This window comes from Mytilus galloprovincialis, chromosome 8, assembly GCF_965363235.1.
Source record: "Mytilus galloprovincialis chromosome 8, xbMytGall1.hap1.1, whole genome shotgun sequence".
Classification (NCBI taxonomy): domain Eukaryota; kingdom Metazoa; phylum Mollusca; class Bivalvia; order Mytilida; family Mytilidae; genus Mytilus; species Mytilus galloprovincialis.
The window spans coordinates 95,085,874-95,094,845 of NC_134845.1; positions in this window are offsets into that span (position 1 = coordinate 95,085,874).

Here is an 8,972-nt window from a genome sequence, read left to right on the forward strand (position 1 = left end):
AAACTGCAAGTAAGGGGGGAGGGGGTGAAATTGCACTGTTAAAACATTTGGGTACAGAATTTTAAAGGAAAGTAGTGATTTGGTCCAGCTGAAAAAGGTTTAAAAATAGCAATTCGGAAGCTGTCAAAAGATTTCTAGACGACCTAAACATAAAGTTGTTCATATTTTGAGTAAGAGACGATGCAGTTTTCTATAATTTTGATATATTTTTTTTCCAAAAGTAGTACAACACACTGTAACAGTTTCTTTGAGAAAGCGCAGGTGGGATTTTTTTAATTTTCATTTATGTTCTAAAAGAAATGCACTACGACATAATTGTGGTCTCGGACCATAGTCTGTTTATGTATCTTACAAATACCAATGCAGTCACAATTTATTTTGGACAACAACAATGACCTTTGCATCAGGTTTCCCTCAGAACAATAGTTGTTTAAACAAATTACTGTATTGCCAGAAATCACTTTTAGAATATAGCCAACATAAGACAAGAACCAATGCTAAATTAAACCAGATTTATTGTACATTTTTACCAGAAATATTATACAAATGGAAATGTCACATAGACTGTTAAATGTCTGATTGTCCTATTCTTATCTTTTTTTGTTCGGATTTTTCTCCTAACTGTTCCGAAATCGAAAACCGAATACTATTTAAGATTAATTCACAAAGTAATATGATGTTGTTAACTTTTTGGACCTTTTTGGATTATAGCTCTGCATCTTTTATATAAATTGAGATTTCAAATATTTTGTCCACGAGCATCACTGAAGAGACATGTATTGTCGAAATGCGCATCTGGAAAATTGGTACCGTTAATGTTATTGTTCATAAATTCAAAGTGTTAATCCAACAACTCCAAAGAACACCAAGATATCAATGTCTAAATAATTTTTGTGTCTGTATATATGGTTACTACTGAAACTTCTAGAACACCGTAGAAGTTTAAATTTCGCACCGTAGAATATGATCGTTCTTGAATCATTATACAAGTCAAATAAAAAGTAGTAATAATTCCATCAATATCAATGATTGCTCCAGTGATTTTTTTACATTTTGTTGTTAACAAATATAAAAGATAAACAACCCATCATGTAAACATTTCTTTTTGGCCATACACAACAGATAAGGTCATTTTTTTCCTTGTAGCGTGCTGGAAATTTTTATTTAAATTAGTATTTCAAAGATGATTTGACATTCTTATTTCTATATCTTTTTTTCCAAATAACATTACATTTGTCCATATCATTTAATTTTACTGTAATTGCATTATCTTATACATTTTATAACGATCAATGTTTTTTTCTATTTATTGTAGAGATACATTTTTATTTGCCTTTCTTAAAATATTCGTTACATAATTATATCTGAGTTAGTCTGTTATTTGCTTGTAAATCATATAAATAGGTCTGTAAAAACATTATTTTCACAAAATGTTTTGCACAATAATGTTCAGACTTCGAAAGGATTACATTGTTTCTCAATAATACTGTTCATGTTATAATCATAAATAACTTGATACATGTACTACTGAGAAACATTGGGACCATGTTGTTTAACCCTTGTTCGTTATTCCATCGTTCCATCATTCGACAACAAACTATAGACGGAATGTTTCCTTAACGCTTTACAGACTGTTGGTCTTTAGTATGTGAATCTAATATGGTAAGCTACAGATTGATTTACGTTTGGTTCCGCTCCGCTAATTTTTGCAGAAATTAAGCGCTATACTTAAAATATCGTCAAAATAACATGTATATACGTTTGGTTTCTAAACGAGTTCAAATATTTTCAGTTGATTTTTAGTTTGTGAGTCTTTTGTGATGAATTACATATCATGTATACATTAGGTTCCATTATTCAGATTTTTACCGAAATCAAAGCTATGATTTGACCTTTAATAAATTCGTTATAATAACAGTTATTAAGACTACTTTTTAAAGTCCTTCCCAAATTGAGCTTGCAAACGTTTTTGAAAACAAGGCCATACATGTCATTCTGACACATCAATGTATTATTTTTGTTAATCTTTGTCATCTGTAATTTAATGAGTTGCACGGCAGGAATACAAAATAGAGCTGAAAACCTATTACAGAAACTAGTATAAATCTAGGCAGTGTCAACATGTAAGGACCAGTTTATTTAATCATGTTGATAGTTATGTCTTTCGAGCTATTGGCTGTATTTTGACTTTGTGTGATTCCATTGCTTTTCCCTTATAATTGCGGTTTTAATTTATCATACGATTACCAATGCAGTCACAATTTTTTGGGGATAACAACAATGACCTTTGCATCAGGTTTCCATCATAACAATAGTTATTGTAATAAATAACTTTTAATTATAGCCAACAATGAAAAGAACCATTGATAAATTTTATAATAAAGAAAAAAAAGTCCGGGTTACAAACTTAAACTGAGTGAAACACATCAACTATAAGAGAAGAACAACAACATACAGGCACACTAATATGCAACACAGACAGAAACGAACTATAAGATAACAATAGCCATTTTCAAGTCAGACAAAGCTTCAAAAATCATTGAAAATAAACCAATGTACACAATCAGTTGACACAATCAGTTGACATTGCACCTGATCAAAATGTGAAGAATATATTAAATAAAAATGTTTGAAATTGCAAAACAAAATACAAAATTGTAATTTAAAGTTTTTCAAAAACAAATAGCGTTTTGTTCGTTTCAATACCGAATGACTGACCGGATTTTATGTACTTACATTGACTTTTAAAAATGAACCTTGTTCAGTATTGTTCATGGAACTTTTGCAAGGAAGAACAAGAGACTATAGAACACCTACTGTGGGTGGTGTTTCACATTGTAGTAAAAATCAATCTTGTTCCATCTGGTTGCTTGAATTTATAATGCAAAACAAAAACAAAAAATCATACAGAGGGACTTAAAAAAGACAATTTAACTTTATAAAGCATATTTGCCAAAAAAGAAATAATGTGTAAATGAACATATCATATTCTGGAACTCCAAGGTTAAAGTCACTGAATGAATTTAATGATTGATGTATCGATAGGCTTGTATTGTGATTATAATTAACTTTACTTATTGAAAATGTTATACTTTTATATTTTTTTCTGTTATGTCGTATCGTATTGTTTTTCTCTCTCTCATTTAGCTAGCTTTATTGCGTGCAACATAAATAAATATGTATAATGCCTTTCAATCCATAAAGGAGAAAAAGATATAGAAAAAAGCCACTTTATTCATTTCCAAATTATTTTCAAATTGTTATATTCGAATATCTCTAATATTTCTTCGTGAAGACCGAGGAAACACGTTGCATGCTGTTCGCAGTTTCAAAGTTGTTTTTTTTAAATTCATTAATTTCATTGTTGTTTATTTTTCTGAACGGTTTGAATGGTTGGAATTTCTAAATTGAATATTGTGTTTGTGGCTTATTATGTTTTCGTCAGATGATACGAAATTTGAAACGTTCGCTTAACAAAACCCCGTTGGTCTTACATATCTTAACAAAACCCCTTTGGTCCCACATATCTTAGCAAAACCCGTTAGTCCTACATATATTAACAAAACCCCATTGGTCCTACATATCTTAACAAAACTCGATTGGTCCTACATATCTTAAACCCCGTTGGTCCTACATATCTTAACAAAACCTGGTTGGTCCTACATATCTTAACAAAACCCCGTTGGTTCTACATATTTTAAACCCCGTTGGTCCTACATATCTTAACAAAACCCCGTTCGTCCTACATATTTTAACAAAACCCCGTTGGTCCTACATATCTGAAACCACACATTGATTGGATGGTAAACACAATAAATGAGGCATCAACTGTTTATATTGTGTCACAGGAAATGAAGAGCGAAAAGGCTCTTCAAATCACTAAGTATAGTATTATTGCCGGCGTAACCGAGTAAACCGCTAACTTTAGAAGGCGGAACATATGGCAAAACTTTGCTTATCTTCAAAGCGGCCATTTTGCCTTATCATAACGGCAGCCATTACAATAGCATTATATATGCCCTTTAATTAAAAATCCCAATATGCCCATTTATATGCTGTATTAACAACTTGTTCGATCGGAGGTGAATTGTACAGGTTTTGAGGGTTCTTTCAGTGTTCAAAAGATCATTAAGTTGACTTCTTTGAAAAGTTTAATTCTTTTCAATTTGAAAATCTGACGTGTAACCGACTGATAATTGCTATATAAAATAGCTACAAATCGTCGAAACTCAAGGTTCAGAACAGAATCAAGATACAAGAAGATATTGTTCATGATTTGTCTGCATTAAGGGGAAACAGCTTGTATGTTGGATTTTAAAGCTTAATAACTTGAAAACTATCTGCTTTCTTAAGTGTACGTCCAAATTCTTTTAAAACATGACGATTTCAACTTTGCCATTTGGTTAAAAGTCAAATTTTCAGCATTTTCCCTCAGATTTACAAAATATTTTTACAAATATCCGTCAAAGGAAGTTTTCCAAAACACAATAGTCTTAGATCCATGATGGAAATCGACGTAATTATCCGCGTATTGCAAATCATATGAATAAAGTACCTATGATTCGATTGACTACAGTTGAACATATGTTTGGAATACGGTTCAGTAAGACTGAGGACATTCATTTAGCTGTTGTATATCTTTTTCATCTATTTTATTGTCACTTCTTTTTATTTTCGTCATTTGTTGTTTTAGTCTTAGAATATTAGAATGTCACATTTTACGTCATTATTGAAATAATACATTTGTTTATTTGTTAGTTGACTCGTATATTTAGCAACGTCCAATTGTGAGCTGTAGTTGTATAGAAAATATAGAAATTCAACCTGGTAAAGGTTAACATGTTTATAAGAAAATGATTCGAACCTCATTGATGGGAGTGACTAGATGTGTATTACAGGTCAAAAGTCCTACACTCATTTAATCACAACAATTGTAAAATTTTAACCAGTTATATATCTGTATGCAAGATAAAATGATCCATTCACTGATTTATTACAGACAATTTTTAATCAAAATAGTAAATGAATATCGTTGTTGAACGTTTTCCTAGAAGCGTGCTGAAAATTTTGTTTAATTTAGTATTTCAAAGATGACGTGATATTCTTATTTCTATATCTTTTTTTCCAAATAACATTACATTTTTCCGTATCATTTCATTTTGTTGTATTGGCATTATCTTATACATTTCATACCAATCATGGTAACTGTTCTATAGATTAAATATCAATGTTTTGTATTTATTGTAGGTTTGTACCGTAAGTATACATTTTTATATGCCTTTCTTTAGATTTTCGTTGTATAATTATATCTGAGTTCATCTACTTGTTACTTAGTCTGAAAACCCATTATTTTCACATAATGTTTAGGTCCATAATTTTCAGACCCCGAAAGGATTACAGTGTTCCTCTATAAAACTGTTCATGGCATAATAATAAATGAATCGATAGATGTACTACTGATAAACATTGGAACCATGTAGTTTTATCCTTGGTCGTCATTCCATCATTCCATCATTCCATCATTTCACAACGAACTATATACGGATTTTTCCTAAACAAACTTACAGATGGTTGGTCTTTAGTATGTGAACCTAATATTATGAGATACAAATTGAGTTCACGTTCGGTTCCGCTCCGCTGAATTTGGCAGAAAGTAGGCACTAAGGACTTTTCGTGAAAATAAGATGTATACACACTTTGTTCCTTAACGCATTGTAATATTTTGAGTGGATTTTTTGTTTGTGAGTCTATTGTAATGAGCTATAGATCATTTATTACATTAGGTTCTATTCCTCTATTTTTTTTAGAAATCACGGGATTTAAACCTCGACAACAGTTATAAAGACCTTTTCGTGAAATCCTTTTAGTAATGAAATTGCAACCGTTTTTGAAAACGGGACCATAATTAAGTGTGTGTCTGACACCACATCTTAGTTACGTTTTTGTTTCAATTCACTCTTTGTCATCTACATTTTGATGAGTTACAAGACAGGAGTACCAAGTTAAAGTGTGAAGAATAGTTTATTTTATCATGTTGATGGTTATTTCTACCGCGATATTTGCTGCTTTTTGACAATGTTTGATTTCATTGCTTGGTCTTATAATTGTCCTTTTATTAAACCTACGATTGCCAATGCCGTCACAAGTTGTTTTGGATAACAACATTGAGCTTTGCACAATGTTTCCATCCTCATACCAATAGGTGTTGAAATAGATTACTATATTGCCAGAATTCCCCTTCAGATTACAACTAACAATGACAAGAACCAATGATGGATTTAACCAGCTTATTATTTTTTTCAAAAGCAAATAAAGCTTTGTTCGTTTCAATACCGAATGATTGACCGGGTGTTATGTTCTAATATTGACTTTTAAGAATGAACTTTGTACAGTGTAGGTCCTTAACATTTTGCAAGAAACAATCAGGAACTATAAAACACCTACTGTGGGTGTACATATTGTAATAGAAATCAATGTTTGAATTTATTAGGCAACACATATTGATATTCCAATAAATATGGATATTGTTATTTTTGGCCCACATGAAAACTTATCTATAATAGTCATTTCACTAGCAAAGAACATATTAAAGATGCGACCTCATATAGAGGGACTTAATATTGTATAAAAGAGAATTTGACTTAAAAAAGCATATTTGCCAAAAAAAAATAATGTGTGTAAATGAACACAGAATATACTGGAATTCCTAGATTAAGGTCACTGAATGAAATTAATTATTGATGTATCGATATTCTTGTACTGTAATTACAAATATTTTTACTCAGTGAAAATGTTATACTTTTATAGTTTAATCTGTAATGTCGTATCGTATTGTTTTTTTTCCCTCTTATTTGCTTGATTATGCTTATTTTCTCTAGCTAGCTTTATTGTGTGCAACCATAGATGAATATGTAAAATGCCTGTCAATCTATGAAGAAGATAAGATATCGAAAAAAGTCACTTTATAAATTCATTTCTAAACTATTTAAAAATGTGATATTCGAATATCCCTAATATTTCTTCGTGTAGACAAAGAAAACGAGTTGCGCGCAGTTCGCAGTTTCAAAGCTGATTTTTTAGCTCACCTGGCCCGAAGAGCCAAGTGAGCTTTTCACATCACTTGGCGTCCGGCGTCCGGTGTCCGGTGTCCGTCGTCCGTCGTCCGTCGTCCGTCGTCGTCCGTCGTCTGTCGTCCGTCGTCGTTAACTTTTACAAAAAACTTCTCTTCTGAAACTACTGCGCCAAATTTATCCAAACTTAGCCACAATCATCATTGGGGTATCTTGTTTAAAAAAAATGTGTCCGGTAACTCGGCCAACCAACCAAGATGGCCGACATGGCTAAAAATAGAACATAGAGGGTAAAATGCAGTTTTTGGCTCATAAATCAAAAACTAAAGCATTTGGAGCAAATCTGACAAGGGATACAATTGTTTATCAGGTCCAGATCTATCTGCCCTGTAATTTTCAGATGAATCGAACAACCCGTTGTTAGGTTGCTACCCTGAATTGGTAATTTTAAGGAAATTTTGTGTTTTGGTTATTATCTTGAATATTATTTTAGATAGAGATAAACTGTAAACAGCAATAATATTCAGCAAAGTAAGATTTACCCGTTGGTCCTACATATCTTAAACCCCCTCGGTCCTTTATATCTTAAACCCGTTGGTCCTACATATCTTAATCTTCGTTTGTCCTGCATATCTTAAATAAAGGCAACAGTAGTATACCGCTGTTCAAACCTCGTAACTCTATGTAACCACACATTGATTGGATGATAAACACAATAAATGAGGCATCAAATGGTCATATTATATCACAGGAAATGAAGAGCGAAAAGGCTCTTTAAATCACTTAGAATAGTTTTATTGCTGGCGTTGCACTAATATATATTGATTTGATGACATTAACGTGAATCTTTCTAAATAACTATTCTATAGCGGCATTGTATCCTTTGTCATAACCGAGTAAACTACTGACTTAAGGAGGCGGATCATATTGCAAATTTTGGGATATTTTGCTTATTTGCATAACTGCCATTTTGTCTTATCATAACGGCAGCCATTACATAAACATTATATATGCCTCATAATTAAAAAAGCCAATATGCCAATTCATATGCTGTATCAACAATTTGTCCGGGTACAGGTTTTTAGGATTCTGTTCGTGTTAAAAAAAACATTGAATGCAGTAACTTGAAAAACTTTAGTCCTTTTTAGATGTAAAAAATCGGAAGCGTAACCGACTTTTAATTGCTATATAAAATAGCTAAAAATCGTTGAAACGCAAGGTTCAGAACAGAAATTAAGATACAAGAAGATATTGTTCATGATTTGTTCGCATTAAGGGGAAACACCTTGTATGTTGAATTTTAAAGCTTTATAACTTTTAACCTACCTGCTGAAGTTTTCGGCAAAATATTGCTTTTTCCAAATAACATTAAATTTGTCCATATCATTTAATTTTACTGTAATTGCATTATCTGATACATTTTATAACGATCAATGTTTTTTTGTATTTGCCTTTCGTAAGACATTCGTTATATAATTATATTTGAGTTAGTTTGTTATCTGCTTGTAACATGTGTAACTAGGTCTGAAAAAAATGTTTTGGACCATAATTTTCAGACTCGAAAAGGATTACAGTGTTCCTCAATAATACTGTTCATGGAATAATCATAAATAAATTGATACATGTACTACTGAAAAACATCGGGACCATGTAGTTTAACCCTTGTTCGTCATTCCATCATTCAATCATTCGACAACAAACTATATACGGAATGTTTCCTAAAGGCATTTACAGACTGTTGGTCTTTTGTATGTGAATCTAATATGATAAGCTACAGATTGATTAATGTTTGGTTCTGCTCCCCTGATTATGGCAGAAATTAAGCGCTAAACTTGGATAATACCGTGAAAAAAACATGTATTTATGTTCGGTTCCTAAACGCATCTAAATATTTTGAGTTGA